Genomic DNA, 24,995 nt, shown 5'->3' on the forward strand with positions numbered 1-24,995 from the left:
TGAAATAGATGAAGGCTCTTAATGGGAGGAAGGAGTGTGCAGTCCAGGAGAGAGCTGGGTGTTTGGAATAACAGCCGAGGGGGAAAAAAAGAGGGAGCTGATCAGCAAGTGAAAGGAGTCCTGTGCATTGGTGAAGGCACGGGAAGTGAGAATCTTTTTTTTTTTTTTAAAGATTTTGTTTGTTTGTTTGTTTGTTTTTTTGTCTTTTTGCTATTTCTTTGGGCCGCTTCCACGGCATATGGAGGTTCCCAGGCTAGGGGTCTAATCGGAGCTGTAGCCGCTGGCCTACACCAGAGCCACAGCAACGCGGGATCCGAGCCGCGTCTGCAACCTACACCACAGCTCCTGGCAACGCCGGATCGTTAACCCACTGAGCAAGGGCAGGGACCGAACCCGCAACCTCATGGTTCCCAGTCGGATTCGTTAACCACTGCGCCACAACGGGAACTCCCTTTTCTTTTCTTTTCTTTTCTTTTCTTTTTTTTTTATGTGATTGAATAATTTTCCCCCATGTATTGTCAGCAGCCTAGGGGAAGGCTGAAGAAGGTAGATTACTGTGTTGTCTCTGTTTTTAGGGGTTTTAGGGCAGGGATGGTAGGACATACAGAGGAGGAATTTGAACTCCAGTTTTGGGGGGAGAACAGTTTAAGTAATCGGGGTCCAGCCTGAGGAGAGAAAGAAATCAAGTAAGAAGGAAAAGACTGGTCAGTGGTGTTTCTCACTTACAGAGCCAGTAGAATTCTGTTCCTGCTGGTGAAATGGATAATGGAAAGATCGCTGGCCTTAGACACCAGAGCACCTGGGTTCTGGATTCAGTGCTGCCATTAAACAGCTGCATTGCACTGAAATGAGTCATTTCATGTCACTGGGCCTTGGTTTCCTAAATTGTAAAGTGGGACTGGGATCAGAAAGTATATGAATCCCCTTCCAGCTTCAATACTCTGGGACATAGGTCAGATGATTTGCCTGCTTAGGAATTTTCACAAGCCTCTGGAGTAGGAAACTCTTCTGTATTAACTCTTTTTTTTTTTTTTTAAATAGAATTTTATTTTTCTATAACTCCATTCATTTTTTTTTTCTTATAGCTGCAACTGCAGCATATGGAAAGTTGTTGGCTGGGGGTCAAATCAGAGCTGTAGCCACAGCAACACAGGATTTGAGACATATCTGTGCCACAGCTTGCTGCAACGCTGGATCCTTAACCCACTGAGCAAGTCCAAAGTTCAAATCTGCACCCTCATGGATAATAGTTGGGGTCTTAACTGGCTGAGCCAGAGTGGGAACTCCCCATTCAGTTTCTATTCTTTTGGAGGGGGGTGCTGCATTCGCAGCATGTGGAAGTTCCTGGACCATGGATCAAACCCATGCCACAGCAGCGACCTGAGCCACTGGAGTGACAATGCCAGATCCTTAATCCACTGCACCATAAGGAAAATCCCTAAACTTCTTTCTTAACACATAGAAGTTCCATTTCCAAAGAACCTGGGCCCTTAAACACTATCAGGGGACTATGTAATCCATCTGTCAGTCAATAATAGGAGAACATCAGAATTCAGGTGTCCAGGTGTCTCCTCTGGTTCTTACCAGCGTGACACTGTGAGTCACCTCTGGACACCCTGGCTTCCTCACTTAGGTACAGCCCCACAGCCTTCTCTACTTTCCCCCTTGTTTCTCTTTATCTCACTACTCGTAAGGTCTGTCAATAGCCTGTTATTGAATAAATCGGAAGATATTTATCAAGTCTCCATGTGGTGTCCTTCTTCATGCTCAGACATTGAGAACCTAGGATGGCTATGTCCCAGTTGTTCTACCTGTGAAAGTCACATCCTGGCTGGGGAGACAAAACCCAGGCACACAACCTGTTCATGAATAGCATGTAAGCCCATATGTAATTAAGTGCTAACCTATGAAGTTAAGACAAGTATGCTGGGGTTTCAGCAATGACAGGTCATCCCAGATCTGTGGGGCAAATGGAACTTGAACTATGCTTTGAACATTGGGTCAAGTTTAGGGGAGGGTGAGGTTCTCTTGGCCATAAATGGGGGAATCAGAATTGACAGTGAGAAGGAACTTGCTTTGGTCTGGTTAGTCATTCCCTGCTTCTCTCCTGTGAATCTAGAGTTCCCTTTCTCCATTCTGTGCATCCAATTCTCTCTCATTTGTCCTTAGCTCCTCATATTTTATACAGATAACTGGATAGCTTGTGCTGCTGATGGCTGAACTGAAGCCCTTCCAGAGGTTTGGGAGTGAGGCTGGGGAGTAAGCCGCTCAGACAGCCAGGCCACCTGTACCATTGGCTCTGCCAGATCCTCTCAGGGATTTGCCCTTTTATGTTAAAAACAGCTCCTGTGATCTTTACAGCACACCTGCTAAGTGCGGATAAGCGTGAATTCCAAAATAGCATTTCCTTTGCCCACCCCTCTCCCATGTGGTGTTTAATACACAGTATTAAGGCATAGTACCACACGGTAAACTTGTAGGACTAGATAGAAGTGGGAAGGCATTCCCATTGATGGCAATGTGAAGCTGGGTTTGAGGTGGATTATACTTCATGTAAGCAGCCAAATTCTCACCAGAAAGTGACTGCAGATGAATCCAGGGCTGTGGAAGATTGACTTTAGCACTAATTGAGCATCTCAGAATAGATTAGTTTAGCCCCACACTCTGACCTTGGGAAAAGTGAAGCTCAGAACCACCATGCACTGTGATGACCATCCCTTGAAAGTTTAGGTCCTCACTGATTTTTAATTTCCCTAAAATGTCAAATGTTTTAGGTGGAGAGTGAGTCTGTCTGCAAGCACTCTTTGGGATACTGCAGCAGAAAGAAAAGAATTTACAAGTGTTTCCACTTTTATGACATTTATGGACATTTACAACATGCATGTGTGTGAAAATCACTTAAAGCTTATGAAGAAACCTATAAACCAGAGCAAATCTATTTATAATAATAATAGTGAAGATATGCTGAGAGCTTACTATGTATCAGGTGCTATTTCAAATTCACAAGAGCTAAGGAAGTGTAAGGTTAAAAGGGGAAAGTGAACCTTGAAGCTGAGCCTTCTGATATTCTTGTCACCTCTTCATCTGTCCTTCAGACTGATTCATGCTTCAGATCCAAGAGTAAATCTTACTCTCTCAGAGACTTCCTTAGAATCTAGAACTACACTGTCCAATATAGGGGCCACCAGTTGAATATTTAAATTTAAACCAATTAAAATTAAATAAGATGGGAGTTCCCAGGTGGCCCAATGGGTTAAGTATCTGGTGTTGTCACTGCGGTGGCTTGGGTCACTGCTATGGCGTGGGTTTGATCCCTGGCCTGGGAACTTTTGCATGCCACTGGTGCAACCAAAAAACATTAAATAAGATAAAAAATGTAAAGCCTCAGTGGCACTAGCCATATTTCAGCTATGCACTGGCCACGTGGTGGCTGGTAGCCATCATACTGAATTCCACATGTATAGAACATTGGCTATCCTATTGGACAGCATTGGCTAGACTATAGATGTTTGGAACACAGAGCTGCTTTCATAGGAGTCAATGTACCTGAGTTACATGAACAGCCTCTGTCCTCCTTACTGGATTATACATCCCATGGAATAGGGATTTCTTATCTTCCTAACCATGTTACACTCATTATCCAGCACAGCATCTAGTATGTCTGGGGTCTAATGCACAATGATATTTTTGGCCCTTCCCCAATGCATGGGAAGAAATTAGTAACTGCCTGGATGAGTCAGAAAATTTCTCCCAGAAGAGATAATATTTGGATTGAAGTTTGAAGGATGAATGTGAGCTTGCCAGATTGAAAAGGGGACAGGAATCCGGGAAAACAGACCAGCATATTCAAAGAGACAGAATCGCTACAGCCTATGTTTAAGGAAAAGATCAAATAAGAAGTTCACAGTGGGTGGCTGGAGCAGAGCTTATTTGTGTTGTGGGTGTGGCCTTGGACTGGCTGTCTGGGAGTGGGTTAAGGTAGAAGAGGTAGAGTTGGAGACAGATAGTGAAGGATGTCTTTGTTATATAATGATTTTAGAACTTTTGCTTGAAGAAACAGGTGCCAGAAAAGATCATGGGGGAGAGAATTCTTATGATCAGATGTACTTATCCATTCATTTATTTTAGCGGCATGATTATGGGGGCTATGGTGAGATGGACTAACCTGGAAAGAAACACGGCAGAGAAACTAGTTGTTTGGTTGCTATAGTTGGGGTTGTGATCAGGAAACAGGTCTGTGGTAGAACAGATAGGAATCAGGAGTTCCCATTGTGGCTCGGTGAAGAACCCAACTAGTATCCATGAGGATGTGGGTTCAATCCCTGGCTGCACTCAATGGGTTAAGGATCCAGTGTGCAGATGCAGCTCAGATCTGGTGTTGCTGTGGCTGTGGTGTAGAGTGGCAGCTGCAGCTGTGATTCTACTCCTAGCCTGGGAATTTCCATAAGCTGTGGGTATGTCCCCCCAAAAAAAGAAAAGATAGGATTTGCTGGCTTGTTGATGAGCTGGATGGTGACACAATAAAAGATATAAGGAATATGGGAGGAGATAGAATTTTGGAAAAGAGAATAATTAACTTGATGTGCCTGAAGGAAACACATGAATAGGAGACTGTCTATATTTTTCTGGAACCGAGGGGAGGGATGAAGCCTAGAGATACAGAATGTAGAGTGGTCAGCTTTTAGATTTGGTGGAAATCATGGGAGTCACTCGAGAAAACTTGTAGCATAAGAAAAGATGGGCATGAAATTTAGTCACTGGAGAATACTAACATTTAGAGTTTCTAAAGGAGAAAAAGCCAATAAAGCCAGTTGAGAAGGAATAATCATAGAGGCAAGGGAAGAGGAAGTTTTAAGAAGTAGAGGGTGGGCCATAGAAGCCTTAGGAGACTAAAAGTTGGTCATTAGCATCTAGGGGAGTGCTAATAACAAATCCTGCGTTCTTTTCACATTCTTTAGCACTGATGCTAAATCCAAGAATTCCAGTCACACATGAACATTTCTAGTCCTAGTGGGACTTCTGTCCTGTTTTTCCTTGATCAGAAACTACTTTCCTTTTCCCTCTTGTCAAAAGAAGAGTCCTGTGGTAGCATGGATAGAACTAGAGATTCTCATACTAAATGAAGTAAGTCAGAGAGAGAAGGACAAACACCATATGATATCACTTATATGTGGAATCTAAAATATGGCACAAAGGAACCTATCTACAAAACAGAAACAGACTCACAGACATAGAGACAGACTTGTGGTTGGCAAGGGGTGGGGGAGAGAGTGGGAGGGACTGGGAGCTTGGGGTTAGTAGATGCAAACTATTACATTTGGAGTGAAAAGGCCATAAGATCCTGCTGTATAGCACAGGGAACTATATCCAATCACTTGTGATAAAACATGATGGAGGATAATGTGAGAAAAAGTATATATATATATATATATATACACACATATATATATATACACATATATATACACACACATATATATATATACATATATATATACACATATATATATATATACATACATATATATATACACACATACACACACACATATGTATGAGGTCATTTTACTATACAGCAAAAACTGACAGAACATTATATAGTATAGGGAACTATATCCAATCACTTGTGATGGAACATGATGGATAATGTGATAAAAAGAATGTGTATACACACACACACACACACAGACACACACACACACACACATGTATGGGGTCATTTTGTTATACAGCAGAAATTGACAGAACATTATAAATCAATTTCACTTTAATAAAAATTTAATAAAAAATGAAACTGGAAAAAAAAGGAGAGTCCTTACAACTCATTTTCAGGAAGCTGTGCTAGACTGATAGCAACTTGACATTGTATTTCTGCCAGGGGCATTTCATAAGAATCAGTGCTTTGCAGGGATGGGTGTCAAAAACTGAACTTGCTCTGTGACACCTTAAAAGACACAATCAGGAAACAAAGGTTGGATGCTAAGGGGAGGCTGATCATGGTGCTAACGTTGGACTGTGAGTTTCCTGAGAGTATGATGTTTTATTATCTCTGAGCAATGCCTGACATATAGAGAAGACCTTTAATATTTGTCTGTTGCACAGGTCAATAGAACTATTAAAAGAATTAATTGGACTGTCCTTCAAGTTAATGAGTTGTCTGTCACTAAAAGCATCTGAACAGAAGTTATATACCCTCTAAATGAGTGCAGTGGACAGACTCCATGCACTGGGGAAGGCTGAAATGGTGGAAATGGTGGACCTGGATGCCTTCCTGGTCCACTATGCTGTGCTCATACACAATGAGAACTATGATGAATGGAGACTTGAACTTCGAACATGCTCTGCCTGAACATGCAAAGGCACAGGAAGGAACAAACAATAAGAAAATGAGTTTTCTGGAGATCTGGGATTGATATCCATCCCCCTCTGCCACGCAGCTATCTGACACATAAAAACACCATAAAAGAATCGAGTTTAAGAAAATAATTCACAGAGCATCCTCAGTCTGTTGACTGCTAAGTGTACCCTACCTAGCGCTATCCCAGACAACAGCAGGCTTGTTGGGTGGGAACACATCCTAGACTTCCAGACTTCAGCTGGTAGAGTCAATTCAGAAACTGGGAGTTGTGTTGAGTACTCCTTTTGGAGACTAAACACCAAAGAAGAGTCTAATGGTCTGGTAGCTTGGCTATAAATTTTCAGCAGGCTTGAAATTTGCTGTAAGGGATCAGGAAGCGAGATAACATTGGTAGGGAGAGAATTTTGAAGATGCGCAGGACTTGCCTAACTGTCAGGTGCTAACAACTGTGGAATTCTATCTTTAGTGAGGTTTCCAAGTTGTTAAAGAAAAGGTAGGCAAGAGTTCAAATGGAGTGTTACCCTTGACTCTGACACTTGGAATATTTGCTAAAAAAAAAAAAAAAAAAAGGTCCTACAAGGATACTAGTCAAAATAGACAAGAGAGAATGGTTGAAAGCATGGGTTCTGATGGATGTCAACCTAGGTTTGACTGAGGCTCAGGTTTGTGATTTTGGACAAGTGGCTTAGCCCCTCTCCAAACTTCAGTGTTTTCAACTGTAAAGTGGGAATACTAATATCCAACAACAGCGTTGCTGTGAGAGTGAATCAGTTATTAATTCTATACAAAGGGATTAATTTATAACTTAATTCTTGCAAAGAGGATATTTTCGGATCACTCAATATGATAGTTTTCATGAAGATTAGTAAATTTTTTGTCATTGTCAGAGGGGAGACTGGAAACCCCCAATTCAATCTAAGCTTTTCAACAGAATGTGCTTCCTGCCAGTTTTGTCCCCTCTCCTGCTGCCAGTTGAGATGACTGGGGGCGCCCTCAGCAAGCAAGCCCTTAACTCCTCTGGGGCTGATGAGTCAGAAGTGGAGAGCAGAGAGCAATCTGCTGAGCCGCTGTGACCCAGAGCCCTGCACCCTCCCACCCCCACCCCAGGCTGTGACTAACTCTTGCCCAGTTTTGCGTTATTTCACCATGGAGACAAATGTTCTCAGGAGGGCAGCCGGATTCGCTGGGATTGTTTATTGCTGCAGTAATATCTGACAGGTGTCTGTAGCTGCCTTCATCTTGCTGTCTCCTTGCTTCCTTCTTTTCCTAATAAGGCTAGAGTCACCCCCAACCGCATTTTCACTTCAGACAGGGGAACTGCCTCATACCTCTGTCCTTGGATGCTGGCTATGATGCTACTTGCCACTTCCTGGGTGTGTGACTCTGTGGTCCAGTGTTCATCCCTTGTATGTGTGTGTGTCCATCCCCTCTGCATCCATCGTGTGTGTGTGTCCATCCCGTGTGTGTGTGTGTGTGTGTGTTCACCCCCGTGTGCAGTGTCTACTACCTGGGCTTTGGAGTCGGACGCAACCAAGGCTTCTTTCTTAGTGCCTGGTACCTACCTAACTTTCTTACTCTCACCTCCTGCTGCATGACCCCAGGATAACAGCACCTCCTGTTGGAGGAAACCAGGGGAGATGCTGTTTGTTTAAACAAGCATCTCATGTCTGTTAGCGTCTAAGATTATTATTATTAGTTAAAAAAAAAAAAAAAGTTCGCTGGCGCTTTGAATCTGCTTTTGGAACAACCCACTCTGGATGGGTTCCAAATAGGAGTGTGAACTCTGAAAGCTTTGGGCTTAGGCCTGGGCTCACTCCAGATTTGTGTATGTGCCTCTTCTTATAGGCAAAATGCCTGCCAAACTTGATTGGATAACTGTGTGTTTGTTCTCTTTTGCTTCTTCTTCTTTTTTGCTTTTGAGGGCCACACATGAGGCATATGGAGGTTCCCAGGCTAGGGGTTGAATCAGAGCTACAGCTGCCAGCCTATCCCAGCCATGTCTGTGACCTACACCACAGCTCACAGAATGCTGGATCCCCAGCCTACTGAGAAAGGCCAGGGACTGAACCCATATCCTCATGGATGCTAGTTGGATTCCTATTCATTGCATCATCATGGGAACACCCTCTTTTGCTGCGTTTATTATAGCTCCAGAGTCTTTGGTCTAGTGGGTGGTCCCAGGCCCTGTTTAATCGATCTTTGCATAGTTCTGCTAAATTCACTGATGCGTCCGCTGTCTGTTGTTGGGTAGGCTACAAACAGGCTGTTTTAGGAGGGTCTTGCTCATGTGACTGGTGACAGTTTGGGCCTGGGTGACATGGAAGGCTGGGCTGTGGGTTTTTTCTCATCCAGCAGGCTAGCCTTCTTTATTGCTCTGCTGGTAGGCCGATTCTGAGAGAGAGGGTAAAACATTCAAGGCCTCTTGAAGCCTAGTTTAGAACTAGCATACCGGAGTTCCTGTCATGGCTCAGTGGAACAAATCTGACTAGGATCCATGAAGATGCAGGTTAGATCCCTGGCCTTGCTCAGTGGGTAAATGATCCGGCTTTACTGTCAGCTGTGGTGTAGGTCGCAGACGCAGTTTGGATCTGATGTTGCTGTGGCCATGGTGTAGGCCAGCAGCTACAGCTTCAATTCAACCCCTAGACTGGGAACCTCCATATACTGTGAGAGTGGCCCTAAAAAGACAAAACAAACAAACAAACAAAAAACATACAAACAAAAAACCACAAAAAAACTAAAACCAAAATAAAACAAAAACAAAAACTAGCATGCCATCACTTTAGGGCATTTTATTAGTGAAAGCAAGTCACCAAGCCAGCCCAGATTCAGGAGGATTAAAATAGCCCTCACCTTGTAAAGGGTGGATTGCAAAGTCACACTGCAAAGGCTGTGGGTATGGGGATCTGTGAACACCTGGGGGTGTCAAACTACCACAGCTTCATCCCAAATTAGTCCTTAGCCCTGGGCTCCAAAATCCTTGACTCAGTGACTAGTACACAAAGCTGAGCTATTAGTGTTTTCCATCCAAGGGGATGACATGATTGGATTTTGCTCGTATTTCAGCAACCACTTTCCTGGTGCTGGTGCGCAGAAGGTGTACGCAGAATTCTGAACAGATCTGAGTGTCTGCTCTTTCCTTCTTTTCTGCTTCTCCTCTTCTCCCTTCCTCCCACTCTCTCCTGAACATTTTTTGAACCACTGATCTCTTTTACTCTGAAGAGTATAAAGCACACAGAGACACTGGCAGGCAAAAAGATAGGGGTGAAATCCCAACTTCCAAAGTTCTTGGCTCTATATTTTCTCTTGGAATCACCCTACCCGTCAAAGTCGGGGTGATACAGTCATCACACGATATTCAGTTTTGAGAAATTGGTCCCTTCTTTTTCCTCCACTATTGCCAATCTTCATTTTTCACCATGGTGTGGTTGCCGCTGAGTTTTCCCCACACCAAGTCCTTTTTCAGTCTTTCTGAGGCAGGTAAGCCCACAGTGGCCAGGACCTCAGGCCCACTTCCCAAAGGTCATGTTTGCACATGATCTGTGCATGTTACTTAGGTGTCTGCAAACACAATGCAGAGCCAGAGTGGGGGAGGGGCTGCAATGAAGAACATCAGAAGGAAACACTGTGGCTGCCCAGTCACCAGGACTGATGTTCAAGGACCAGTGAAACAAAGGCAAAAACACACGAAGGCTACCCCGCAATGGCTGATTCTACTGAGTACAAGTCTTGGGGAATTCAGGTTACACAGTGACATGCAAAGTCAGAAGCACAATTCCCACACCCCCAGACTTGGTCATTTAGTTGCAAAGGCAGGTCCTTGTGGAATAGCAGACAGTGACATAGGAAAAGAGGTCATTAAAGAACAGTCCATAGAGAACAAAGAATTATAAGGACGGCCTGGAGTGGCCACGGAAGGATGACAAGCTCTGGGAAGTTGAAAATACAGGTTATTTTCTGAGATGACTCAGAATGGCTGGGTCTCCAACAGGGGGCCAAGGAGTCAGAGAGCTGGTATGTGTGTCCTCTGTGGTCCATAGTTTGCTGATTCACAGACGGGGCTTCTGGGGCTTCCGGGTTGGATGAGACCTGGACCTGAGATGTCATCTTGGGGCAGGGGTCGGGGGTCGGGGGGGAGGTTTGGGGGGAACGCTCTCTTGCCATCGAACATTTGAAAATGTTGAAAGCCTCTCCTACAGACCTTCCTGCAGCCCTTGGTGAGGTTGGCGACTCTCCCACCTAGAAGGTGTGGAAGACTGGCTGTCTGTCTGCATCTCTTTGACACACCCGAGAGGAGAGGAAACCTATGTCTCCTTGAGGGGAGACAGTTCACCTCCCCATGTCAGGGCAGACCCCTCACCACTGCTTCAAAACTCTCATTTCACATCAAATCAAAGGCTGGCCTAACCATGGAACACAGCCCTTCCCTTCTTTTTTTTCTCCCTGTCAAAATGAAAAATGGCTGGGTGGGAGCTCTAATTATGTGGAACAGGCTGGCACTATTTTCATGTCCAAGAAAATTGGTGTAACCACTGTCCTTGAGGCTGATGAGGTGTCCATGGTGACCAGAGAGATGGGATGGTTGGTTCAGCAGTAGCGACAAAGCCAGGGCTTATGCAGGGTTTTCTAATTTGAAGGGATATTTACAGATATTATTTTATTTGAATCTTGGTCAGTTTCATACTCCCGACCCAATAACTATTACCATCTGCTTGCATTTCTCAGATGAATAAACTGAGGCTTAGAGAGCTGAGACTTAAGTCAGCTGGAAATCAAAAGCTAGAATCCAGATTTCCCCCACTACCCAGCTCTCAAGTCAATGTTATTTTGACTATAGTGAAATCATTTTTTCTTATGTGTTCATCCTATGATGTTTAATTTGTTTGGTAAACTTACTTTCTGTAACAAGCCCCCGAATAAATCAATGTCATTGATCACTATCCTTTTCATAAGGAAACTGAAAAGCCTCAGAGGATTTATTCCCCCAAGGTAACTGTGACCTTGGCCTTGTGAGAATCTGAGGCCTTTTTTGTGCACCATGATCCACTTAGGAATTGTAAAACATACGGAAGAGATCTATGGGAGGGAAACAATTTTAAAATTTAAGCAGTTTTCTTCCTTTCTACTCTAAACATATGGGTCCCTTGCTTGTAAAGGCTGACAACCACCCCGTGAGGTAAGGAGGTCAGGAACCCTATTATCTCTCTGTTTTTAAAAGCAAGTACACAGGGAGGAAACAACTTGCCCAAGGACATGGTGACTCAGTCCGCAGAGGAGCCAGGATGAAAACAGCCCTCATTTTTTACTTTCAGTACACACCAAGCCCATCGTCTGCATGGGCTGCAGGACTACGGCCCTTCACAAACAAGCGCCTATTAGTCAGACATGGAAATAATTATGTCCCTTTCACATTTTGAACAGAAAGTGAACTCTCAAAGATATTGGCACGAGAGAAGCCTACAATTCCCCAAGAATTTTTTTTTTCTTAAACTTTTATTTTTAAGTCACAGATGGCTAGTCTGAAAAAGTGGAGAGAAAAAAAAAAAAAACCCTTCCTTGTCTTTTCTCTCAGGCCTGGCCTCATATAACACCCCTACCACACCCCTGTGGGAAGAAGGATTACACTTCCCACTATTCCCTGGGGTAGATTTTGTTCTTTTAAAATAAACAAACACTTGAAAACTTTGTTTCTTCTAATATTAGCTTTGGTCTTGAATCAGAATTGATTTGGCATTGAGGAACTAGAAAGGATGAATAGTGGAGTTCCTTGGTGGCTCAGTGGGTTAGGGATGCAGTATAGTCATTGCAATGGCTCTGCTTGCTGCTGTGGCATGGGTTTGATCCCTGGCCCGGGAACTTCCCCATACCATGGGTGCAGCCAAAAGAAACAACAACAACAAAATGATTCTCAATGAGCAGTAGAGAAGAGTCTCTCTCTTCTGGGGGGCCATTTTTTAAAATTTAATCTTATTAAGTATAATTGACTTACAATAGTGCATTAAATTTCAGGTGTACAGCAAAGTGAATCAGTCACACATATAAATATATTCATTCTTTTTTCCCATATAGGTTATTACAAAATATTGAGTACATTTTCCTGTGCTATACAGCAGGTTCTTATCAATCATCTATTTTATACAGTAGCATTTATGTGTTTTTCCTATCCTTCATACCCAAGATAATCTACAGATTCAATGCAAGCTATCAAAGACATTCTTCAAACAACTTGAACAAAATATTTTAAAATTTGTATAGACTCAAAAGACCCTGAATAGCCAAAGCAATACTGAAAAAGAAAAATGAAACTAGAAGAATCAGGCTTCCTGACTGCAGTCTATACTAAAAGGCTACAGTAATAAAAACAGTATGGTACTGGCACAAAAATAGAAATACAGATCAGTGCACCAGGACAGAAAGCCCAGAAATAAATCCATGCACCTATGGTCAACTAATCTATGACAAAGGAGGCAGGAACACATGGTGGAGGAAAGACAGTCTATTCAGTAAGTGGTACTGGGAAAATTGGACAGCTACATGGAAAAGAAAAAAAATTAGTACATTCTCTAACACATTGCAAAAATAAACTCAAAATGGATTAAAGACCTAAATATAAGGTCAGATATTATAAAACTAGAGGAAAATATAGGTAGAACACTCTTTGACATAAATTATAGCAATATCTTGTTTGGTTCACCTCCTAGGATGAAAATAAAAACAAAAATAAGAAAATGGGATGTAATTATACTTAAAAGCTTTTGCACAGCAAGGAAAACCATAAAAAAACCAAAACGACAACCACAGGATGTGAGAAAAATCTTTGCAAATGAAGCAACTGACGAGGGATTTATCTCCCAAATGTACAAGCATCTCCTGCAGCTCAATATCAAAAAACATATAACCCAATGAAAAAATGGGCAGATCTAAATAGCCATTTCTCTAAAGAAGACATACAAATGTCCAAAATACACACGAAAAGATGCTCAACATTGCTAACCATTAGAGAAATGCAAATCAAAATTACTATGAGGTACCACTTTACACCAACCAGAATGGCCATCAACAAAAAGCCTACAGACAATAAATGCTGGAGAGGATGTGGAGAAAAGGGACCCCTCCTACACTGTTGGTGGGTATGTAAATTGGTGCAACCACTATGGAGGATAGAATGGAGGTTCCTTAAAAGTCTAAATATAAGAGATTCTCCTTTGGCAGAGTCTTTTAGAATTACCATTCAGTGTGATGGACCATAAGTGGGACTAATTCTGATGAAGAGAAATAACATGAGAGAACCACTGATCATCCCACTTGGCTGGAGTTACCAATGATGCCAATGGAAGAAGCTGCCTACACTCCTGTTTTCCTCACCACATGTGCCATGAGTCTGGTTTTGTAATAAATTATTTTTTTGTAAACTCAAGGAAGAGTTTTTTTTTTTTTTTTTTTTTTTTCATTTCACACAGATCATGCACAGTGCCTAATGGTGGCTCTAACTCTATCCTTCTTTGTGCCTCTGTTTTTTTTCCCCCAGTGGCTGCATCCATGGCATATGGAAGTTCCTGGACCTGAAACTGCATCCAAGCTACGGCTGTGACCTATGCCACAGCTGTGGCAATGCCAGATCCTTAATCCACTGTGTTGGGCCAGGGATTGAATCTGGGCCTCTGCAGAACTGGAGCTGCTGCAGATGGCTTTATAACCCACTGCACCATGGCAGGAACTCCAATGCCTCTATTTTTCTGCTCCCGAGTCACGTCTGTTTTTTCAAGGTGTGTTACTTGCTGATGTCACTCTTTCATGTTTGATTCTCTTGCAGTAACATGTGTATTTCCTTTTTTTTTTTTTTTTACAGATGTTGCATAATAAAAGATTATATTTGTAGGATAATCATGTAGGAATTGACCTAGTGTGTGTATGGAGCCCTCCTTCTATAGTGATCCTGGAAACACAGTTGTTCAGAGAACATATAGATGGACCAGTAGACAGGTGAATTGTGCTGTCTTAGTCTTCTAGAATGGCTATAACAAACTACCTTAGACTGGGAAGCTTAAATAACAAAAATCTATTTCTCACACCTCTGGAGGCTGGGAAATCCAAGCTCAAGGTGCCGGCCAGGTAGGTTTCATCTTAAGCCCTCATCTCCTGGCTTACGGTGGTCACCACTGCACTGTGGATCCACACAACCTCTTCTCGTGGGCACACAGGGAGGGAGAGGAGACAAGAAAACTCTCATGTCTCTTCTCATAAGGACACTACTCTAATCCGATCAGGTCCCTACCCTTATGACCTCATTTAACCTTACCTACTTCCTTAGAAGCCCTATCTCCAAATACAGATACTCTGTGTTTACAACTTTAATATGGACTTCAGGGCATGTAAACATTCAGTCCTTAGCAAGCCCTGAATGCAGAAGTCTCATAACAAATCCCCAAAGCATGAGCAGATTTCATCCCTAAAGTACAGATAGGAACTTCTCCTTATAATTTAATGAAGAGAGCTTTTACTTTAGAACTATGTGGTAGCTGCAACAAATACTGATAAATCAAAATTAATGGGTAAAGGAATATTTTTATCATCCCAAATATAGCTGTTTCCTTAAATGGTTGTAGAAGTTTGCTAAGAGGGAAGGTCCCATAGTCGAGAGTCCTGACTAAGGTGCCCAGCAAAAGGCAAGGGGTGCCAAACATTGAAGCAATCTTGAGGGTGATGCTTGACTCTTACATGCAAGACTTGCTAAGAGATGGTAACAGTGGTTCTGTGACCTATCATTCACCTCCAGTTTAGTGCTCAGGAAAGGGGTGAGATGGAGGTGATGGATGAGGGGAGAATGTCTTAGAAGAAAGGTACAGGCTTGGTGGGCAAGTCTGTTTTGATTACCCACACTCAGATGCCATGCACAGAGACTGTTTACAAAAAAGGAGGCAACAGCTCACTCCCTGGGAGAGTCTCGTCTAGGTGAGCCTCTTTCTGGGCTCAAGAGCAGATGGGAAGATGCTCTTGGAAACTTTGGGAGGACCTTGTCTTGTGGACCAGAACTCAGAGTGTCTGGTGCCTGCCACTGGCCTGTAGTAGCCTACCACCCAGGTGTCCAGAGGCTGGCTGGAACTCCCCCTAAAGGCAGAGCAAGGACACAGAATGCCTTAGAGATGGTGTGCTACCCCAGATACTGAACGGTCCCCCAAGCTAGGTAGATCTCATGACAGCTGGCTGGGCTACAGCGATCTTGACGCTTTCCTAGAGCACTGACAGGGGAGTGAGGCAACCCCAACTGAAAAAGCAGGTGTGAGGGTGAGTCAAGTCAGCCAGTCCAAGTGTGCAGGCTGACCTTCAACAGAAGTCTCTAGAAGGTAAGGGGCCTCTGAAGGATCCACTGAGAGATCTCAGGAGAGGAAGCATCTGAACATCTGCTGGAAAAAATAGGACTGGCATGGAGGAGTTCCTGTCATGGTCAGTCGAAACGAATCTGACTAGGATCTATAAGGACGTGGGTTTAATCCCCGGCCTTGCTCAGTGGGTTAAGGATCAGACATTGCTGTGAGCTGTGGTGTAGGTCACAGATGTGGCTTGGATCTGGCATTGCTGTGGCAGTGGTGTAGGCGGCTACAGCTCTGGTTCAACCCCTAGCCTGGGAACCTCTGTATGCCATGGGTGCAGCCCTAAAAAAAGCAAAAAACAAATAAAAAACCAAAACCAAAACAAAACAAAACAAAAACCAATGGGACCAGCCATTAGGCTCTCCTCCCTCTCCCTTTCTCCATCCAGCAGTTGCCAGAGGCAGCTAGCAAATGAGAGGACATCAGTTTGAGTGGTTTTCTTACTTTTCTGTTCTTTTGGAATGGTTTTCTTAATATCTGAAGATGGGACTGCAAGTGACTAGAAAAGTAATGGCTCTACCTGGGATGTCACCTGCTGGGGGCAGAAGAGAGACCCATAGAGATGGTTTGGAGGGCTGTATTTGTTGTTTTCTGGTGGAGCCCTACCAAGTCCAACTATTCCATAAATGGGTGATGCTTGAATCTGCCTCATAGGATACTTTCCTGGAAAGGTTATGTGAGTAAAACTATATGAGAAGCTTTATAATTCCCTTAGAAAATTTACAACTAAGTTGTCCTCATCTGAATAATTTTATTTGAAAACAAAGTTTTGAACAAAGGTTACTCTTTGGAAACTTTTTCAAAGGAAAATAAAAAAAAAAACTCCTTCTTCTTCTTAAGAATTGGTTCCACTTGACAATGTCCAAAGCTGTCTCTTTGTGTCATTAATTATGTTGCCAAAGAACCTAAAACCTAATTCCAAATGGAAATTTTAATTTCTCTTTCTCTCTCTGTATCCATATATACATATAGATGTGTGTGTATCTATCATACATACACATACATACACATACATGTGTGTGTGTGTATATATATATAATACACACATTATATACATGTATATAAAGTGTAAAAATATGTGTTTCTGTGTGTGTTGATGTGTCAACTTTAGGCTACAGTCCCTAGCTATTTAGCCAAATGCTAATCTAGGTATTGCTATGAAGGGCGTTTGAAGATGTGATTAATGTCTATAATCAGTTGACTTTAACTTCTGGACAATCTGCCTGAAATACCTTAAGAGTAGAGCTGAGGATTCCCTGAGAAAAAGATTCTGCCTGTGGATAGCAGTTCCCACTCGAGCCTGAGTGCTCCCCTTTCTGTGACTTGCCTTCCTGATGGCCAGACCCACCCACATATTTTGAACTTGCTCAGCCAGTCCCTACAATGACAAAAAATTTTATTGATTTACAATGTTGTGATAATTTTGGCTGTATAGCAAAGTGATACACACATCCATTCTCTCTGATTCCTCTCCCATATAGATTATTACAGAATATTGGGGAGAGTTCTCTGTGCTATACAGCAGGTTCCTCTTGGCTAATCATTCCATATACCTCAGTGTGCCTATACCAGTCCCAAACTCTCAGTCCACAAAAGCCAATTCTTTGTAATAAATTTCTTAACCCCCCACACATCTACCCACACACACAAAGTTTCTCTGATTGAACCCTAATACCTATACCTATGTCTATCAAAATCAGAGGATTATAAATTGATGCAAGGGTCTAGTGCACAAAAGCAAAATTTGGGATGGCAACATATTTGGAGAGTTATCAGTTCAAAAGTGTTAAGTAAATTTGGCAAATGGTGTGGAAGAGAGATTTCTTTCTGAACACTTCAAATATGTCCAGAAAAGATGCAAAGTCATTAGAATACCAGACATCAGGTTATAGATTATCTGTTGACAAAAAAATGTAGAGAAATGTAATTTAATTGCTTTGTTCCAAAAGTGGATAAGTAAAATAGTAGAAATGCTATGAAGAACAAAAGAAAAAAAATCAGAGGATTAAATAGTCAATCTAGTCCCCAAACCAGCCTCCCTTTAGTCAGGTCTTCCCAAGCAAGAGCACCATAAAGCCAAATCCAAAACAAAACTAGTAAGATAAATTGATAGAGAGCCTAATCTCTATCAATAGAAAGCCTATATAGAGAGAGTCTATATCAGGGAGTAAAAGCTGATGATGCTGGTGTTGGGAAACAGCTTCCTCTGGGCAGTAGCCAGACCTAAGAGGGCTTCAACAGGATAGTTAAAAGAACTTCAGTTTCTGTAGTCTGGCTTATGGGAACATCAGAAAATATTAGAGTTGGAAGTTAATATTATAAAAGATAGGCTCCAGAGCCAGACTTTCTGGGTCCCCATTTTGGTTCCACTCATTAGTAGCAATATTACTAGCATTGCTCTGGGCAAGTCAGCTCTCTGTGCCTCTTGTATAAAATGCTGATAAAAATGGTACCTCACCCGGGGGGTTGAGGTGAGGAACATGGAAGTCAGTACTCACAAACAACTTAGGTCCAAGCATGGCCCATAGGAAGCATAAGATGTTAGTTAATTATTTTATTTTGTATTATTGTGTTTATTATAATAAATCACTTAGTCTGAGAAGCCACTTGAATCCCAGTTTTGTATTCGAACTGAATACAATGTTTTAGAGAACATTGAAACGGAAAAGAAAATAACTTGTTCTATTTGCATATTTCAAAGGAGAAAAAGTTTGCATGGTTTGAAGTGTTAAGCCTCTGCTTATGAGCCCATTCTCAAAATGTTGCTCTTTATTACTTGGGTGTGTATCCTGTCAACTTAAAGGGCTGTGTCTCCTTCTACCTTAAAAAAAAAAAAAAAAAAAAAGAAAGAAAGAAAGAAAATAATGTCAGGTGAAGGCTGCATCTTTTCTGTTTGCTTTAATGTCTAAAATGTCTAGTAACCTTCAGTTGTAGCAGGTAATGTCCCAAATTTCCTTCTCTTGGTGATTCTTGTGGGAAAAGCTAGTTTGTATGGTTATTTAAAAGTCAGCATTTCTCCATTCCGGATAGTTTTGCTTACTTAAAAAAAAAAAAATCAAGCATGATCTAACTTAAAACTGTAAAGTAGTATTGAGAAGAGGGGAAGACACTGCCATTTCCATGGCTTCAGACCCCAGGCTTGCCAGTGGTTTTCATGCTGACTTTTCTTGCTCTGTCCCACTTGTGGGCATCCACTGTGGTGACTGTGACAAGCTGAACTGTGTCCTCACAAAAGATCTGAAGTCCCAACTCCCAGGACCTGGGATGTGACTTTATTTGGAAATAGGGTCTTTGTAGATGATCAAGCTAGGATGAAGCCATTAATATCTACTATTTTTTTTTTTTTTTTTTTTTTTTTTTTGCTTGTTAGGGCCACACCTGGATGTTCCCAGGCTAGGGGTTGAACTAGAGCTGCTGCTGAGGCCTACACCACAGTCACAGCAATGCCAGATCTGGGTTACAGTTGTGACCAATGCTGCAGCTTGCAGCAACGCTGGACTCTTAACCCATAAAGTGAGGCCAGGGATTGAACTTGAGTCCTCAGGGATACTGTGTCAGGTTCTTATTAACACTCTGAACCACAACAGGAACTCCCATTCATGTCTTTATAAAAGGGGGGATTTGGACCCAGGGACATAGGTACACTAAGATAACACCTGGAGGTATGCCTCCACAAAGCCAGGGGATAGCCAGAAGCTAGGAGAGAGGCCTGGAATGGATTCTTCTCTAGTGCTTTCAGAAAGGCCATGGCCCTGCCGACACCTTGATCTTGGACTTCTGGCTTCCAGAACTCTGAGACAATAAATTTCTGTTGATGTCAGGCAGCTTGTGGTACTTTTTTACACCTGCCCTAAAAAGCCAGTATGGGGATATTTCTTAGGAATCCATTCATAGTCACCCTCTTGTGCCCTTTGGACAGAAAGTTCTATATTGGGTGATTTTATTTTTATTTTTTTTGTCTTTTTTTTTTGTCTTTTCTAGGGCCATACCCACAGCATATGGAGGTTCCCAGGCTAGGGGTCTAATCGGAGCTGTAGCCGTTGTCCTACACCAGAGCCACAGCAGTGCCAGATCCGAGCCACGTCTGCGACCTACACCACAGTTCACGGCAACGCCAGTTCCTTAACCCACTGAGCAAGGCCAGGGATCGAACCCACAACCTCATGGTTCCTAGCTGGATTAGCTAACCACTGAGCCAAGATGGGAACTCCAATTTTATTTTTAATTTTTGTCTTTTTTAGGGCCATACTGGCAGCATATGGAAATTTCCAGGCTAGGGCTCAAATCAGAGCTGTGGCTTCCAGCCTACCCCACAGCCATAGCAACGTGGGATCCAAGCCACATCTGGGATCTACACCACAGCTCAGGTCAACACTGCATCCTTAACCCACTGAGTGAGGCTGGGGATTGAACCCACTTTCTCATGGATACTAGTCAGTTTTGTTACCATTGAGCCATGATGGAAACTCCTTGGATTACTTTAGAAATAAGTTATGAGGGAGCACAACTTCTCTAAGCCACATCCCTGGGGAGTTTATTCCAGAAAAGGGAATTAAAGAGTCCCTCAGACTAATAAAGATACTGGGCCTTTTGGCCTAGGACAGCTATATTCATTGTGTCTTGTCTGTATTTCATGTGTCTGGCCCCTGGCAGTTACCTGAGACTTCTTACATGTAAAACCTTATTGGGGTAAGTGTCCATCACTCATTCATTTCTATTTTGTTAAACCTTAGCCCATGCATTGTGCCAATATTTAGACGAGTCAAGCTAGAGCTATGAGTAAAAGCCTGCTGGGAAACTGGTAATGAAAACATTTTTGTGGGTAATACAGCAATTTTGCCCACTCAAAGCCAACAGAAAAACCCTCTTCATAGAGACCAGATAACCCAGGGGCCATGCTGTTTCACACGTATGTATTTTCCCTTTTGTCATCATTGTCACACCGGCTAGTGTGTGGGTACTGCTGCTTTGCTTTGCTTTTCCTTCTGGGAGCAAGTCTTCCTTCCTAAGAAATGAGGAGGAAAGACAGCAGAGTTGTTGTTTGCTTGAGTGTAAAAATACCATCGGGAATAAATAAATGTTAAGAAAATGCCAGATTTCTGGTACAATCTGTAGCTGCAACCCCACAGCAGAGTTGAGTTTCACAGAGCCGGAAGTGGCTTGATTCAGTTCCGTATATCATAGTGAAGATCCCCTTGGCTGTTGAGATTCAACAGGGAATGAATTTTATGGCTTAACTGAAGCAAATCTGAAAAGTGAGAAGGCTTGACTAAATGCTCTTGTACCATGTCATTAAAATCACTGTTTGGTGTTAGTTTCTGAACCGAGATGTGAGTCATGATTTTAAAAATGGATAAATAAAACTTCAACAAAATGGGCTTGCAAAATAACATGCATCAATTCTCTTTAGTGGAAAAATTTAGCTGGTACGCTAAAGACTTATAAACAGGATATAAAGTCCAACACTAGCACATACCTGCCAGATATTATGACTTTGTGAGGCGCCGAAGTAACGCAAGGAAGGATAAAGAAGGGACCTACTCCCAAGAATCTGGATGACTGTTTAAAAAGTCAGGATGCATACAGAGAAAATGTACCTAACAAAAGGCTGCGTGATATACCATCTGAGCCAAATGGATGACACGGCATACAGTAAATGCTATAGTATTTTCAAAAGAAGCTTGGGTCAGAGTTCCTACTGTGATGCAGTAGGTTAAGAATCTAACTGCAATGGCTTGGATTGCTGCAGAGGCTCGGGTTCAATCCCTGGCTCAGCACAATGTTAAAGGATCAGTGTTGCTGTAGCTGCAGTGTAGGTCACGACTGAGGCTTGGATTCAGTCCCCAGCCTGCGAACCTCCATATGCCATGGGTGCAGCCATTTAAAGAACAAACTAACAGGAGTTCCTGTTGTGGCTCAGCTCCTGACTAGTATCCATGACAACATGAGTTTGATCCCTGGCCTCATTCAGTGGGTTAAGGATCTGGCATTGCTGTGAGCTGTGGTGTAGGATGCAGACATGGCTCAGATCCTGCATTGCTGTGGCTATGGTGTAGACTGGCAGCTATAGCTTCTATTCGACCCCTAGCCCGGGAAATTCCATATTCCGTGCGTGCATCCCTAAAACAAACAAACAAACAAACAAACAAAAAACCTTGGGTTACATTAATTCAACCATTTGTTCATTCATTGTTTTGATCAGTCACAGATATTTACTGAGTGTTTATATGCCATACCCTGGGCTGAGTGAGAAAAAAACTGTAGCTAGTATGTCCACAGAAGATCACTTTAACCCCATTTTACAGGTAAGAACATCGAGGCTAAGAACACCCAATAAGCCAGCTGACTAATACAAAGGAGCTTTGAATAGAGTTTCAAAGGTGACTTGGGGATATCAGGCTTGAGAGGCTGTGAACTGGAGTGGAGTCAGGTGTGAGCCACTGTTGGGGAAAATGGGGGATTTCAAGATCAGTCTCTTGACTTTGAAGCAATGGTAGGATGTTCGTGTGAACCATCCATGGGGCCTTTGGAGATGCATCACAAGAGGAGAATCAATGTTGGCCAGGGATGTGGAGTCATTCTTGTAGAAATGATAGCTGAAGTATTAGAAAGAATTGATGAGTTTTTCAGAGGAGGAAGTAGTCATAGTTGAGAGAAGGAGCGAAGGTTGCAATCTTGCGAAAAAAAGCCCATGTTGAAGGGAAAGGGTTGGCCAGAGCAGACGCCAAAGAGACAGGTTGAGTGTGAGATAAGGCTGCTTCTCCCAGGGATTGACAGAAAATGACTTCAAGAGGGAATAGGTAAAAAACCACAAGGAATGCAAGGAGAAAGGGGGCTGAAGCCAGGGCCTTTGAGAACAGCAGTGAGACCTGACTTATGGTTCTAGGGACTGTAAGTTCAGTAAGGCAGCTGCTGAGCCAGATCCTAAGAGATGGACAGGTAGTGAGAAATGAAAACCACACACATTTTAAAAGTGGAAGTGTGAAGTCTTAGAGAAGGAAAAAAAAAAAAAAAAGGACACAATGCAGTTTTTGATTCACTAATACAATTAAGAATCTAACTGCAATCTATCCTGCTATGAAATAAAAGCCACATAGTACTTTCCAAATGCTTTTAATTGCTCTTACCGTGAGGTTGGCGGTTTTCTTTAGGGGATTATATGAAATCTCATTCCTATCAGAGCCAGAATTTAGTTATCACCATGAAACAGAGAGAAAGACATGGCAGAGCAAAATCAGACACAGGTCAGGCTCAGTGCTGGCCCAGAGGACCGACCTGCTAGATGATGCCCTTCCATGGACTTTGTCAGCCACCAGTTCCTCCCACTGCCCAGGGAGACGATGAATGGAACATGATGTGTTAACTGTGGAGATGATGATTTTACTATATATAGTTTTGGGGGAGCTCTTTAAAGAGTGACCTGGTGGCATCCAGCATTGAAGTTAGAAAGGCAAGGTCTTCAACAAGAAGGTCAACATGAATAAGCAAAGGCAAGCTAACTACAAAAATGAAGACCATAGGCGTTCCCTTGTGGTGCAGTGGGTTAAGGATCTGGCATTGTCACTGCTGTGGCTCAGGTCATTGCTGTGGTGAGAGTTTGATCCCTGGCCTGGAAACATCCACATGCCACAGGCATGGTCCACTCTTCCCACCACCAGCAAAAAAAAAAATTCATGAATTTCATGGCTTTCTGCCATCTTAACTTACCACATTTTTAAAGGGTTTTCATTTAAATATATTAATATAAATTTATGTACTATATATGTATAAATATGAGCATATAGTTTTAGAATTGAAGTATATCTGTGTCTACATCTGTTTATTGGTATATAGTTTTGTGTTCGTTTTCCATTTAAAAATAAATCAGAACCACTTCCCCATGAAAACTATTTCATCAGCTAGTAATTCTTTGTGAATAAGTCATAGTTTATTGCCTCGTTGGAAATTTTATAGAGGATTTTATTTTATTAAGGATATTTTCACTTTGTGATATCTGTTACAGATATTTTCATAGTTTATGATTCTTTTAATTTAGTCTTTGGTGCTGGCAACTGTAATTTTTATATAGTCTATTTGCTCTAGTATGATTTTGTTCTTGCTTTATTACCTATAAAATCTTTATCTTAAATTCAGTTATTTACTCAGTTTGGAAAGCTGAAGTGTAATTAGGGTAGTGATTGCTGTTACTAAATCCTAGACTTAAGCAAATTATTATTATTAGTAAGAATAATATAATAGTCCCAGTCAGAAGGATATAACTTTAGTGAAGAGGAAAAATTATGGCCAAAAGAATAAAATACCAAGTCTTTTAAGACTTGGTAAGACTTTTCCTTCTGGTTTTCTCTGTTAATATACTTATAAACGCCTTTCCCACACCAAAATTTCATAAATGTGTTTCTGAATTTTCTTCTGGTTATTTTATAGTTTCATCTCCTACACTTAAATTTTTTCCAGCTGGAGTGTTTAATTTGTTATATTTTGTTTTAAAAGGAGCTTTAGTCTAAATCCTTATTAGGACATTATCTTTCCCTAAGCTGAAATGGTAGTTGTTAATGTTCTGTTAAAATTTGGGCCTGCTAGGAGTCCCTTCTTACTCACCACCCAGTGTGTATAACCAAAATGGTGCAGCTTTCGTGTAGTCTTTTATATTTTGTTGAAATTTTAATATCGGGAATATATTGTTTTCAATAAATATTTTAAAAATATCATCCCACATTTTAAAATACTCAAAATGCATTCTGGAGTATGAAAAATATTTGTTCTCTGACATTTGAAAGATTTCATTTACAAAACTGTTGGATTCTACAGCCTTTCTAAAAGACAGTTCTTCAAATTTGAAAAATGATATCCATAGCTATGGCCCTAGTAAGGCATTTTATTCCTACTGAGTCATCTTGATCATTTATATTGTATTATAAACCACCCATTACATTAGATATTCAGATTTTTTTATATTAAAATATTCATATAGGAGTTCCAGTTGTGGCTCAGCAGAAAAAATTCTGACTAGTATCCATGAGGATGCAGGTTTGATTCCTGGCCTCGATCAGTGGGTTGGGGATTCCATGTTGCTATGAGCTGTGGTGTAGGTCACAAACGTGGCTCGGATCCCATGTTGCTATGGCTCTGGTGTAGGCTGGCAGCTGTAACTCCAATTCAATCCCTAGCCTGGGAACCTCCATATGCCAAGGGTGTGGCCCTAAAAAGCAAAAAAAAAAAAAAAAAAAAAAAAAAAGTTCATGTAGAAATTTGTATAGAATATTTGT

The sequence above is a fragment of the Sus scrofa genome, chromosome 1 (assembly GCF_000003025.6).
Source record: "Sus scrofa isolate TJ Tabasco breed Duroc chromosome 1, Sscrofa11.1, whole genome shotgun sequence".
Taxonomy (NCBI): domain Eukaryota; kingdom Metazoa; phylum Chordata; class Mammalia; order Artiodactyla; family Suidae; genus Sus; species Sus scrofa.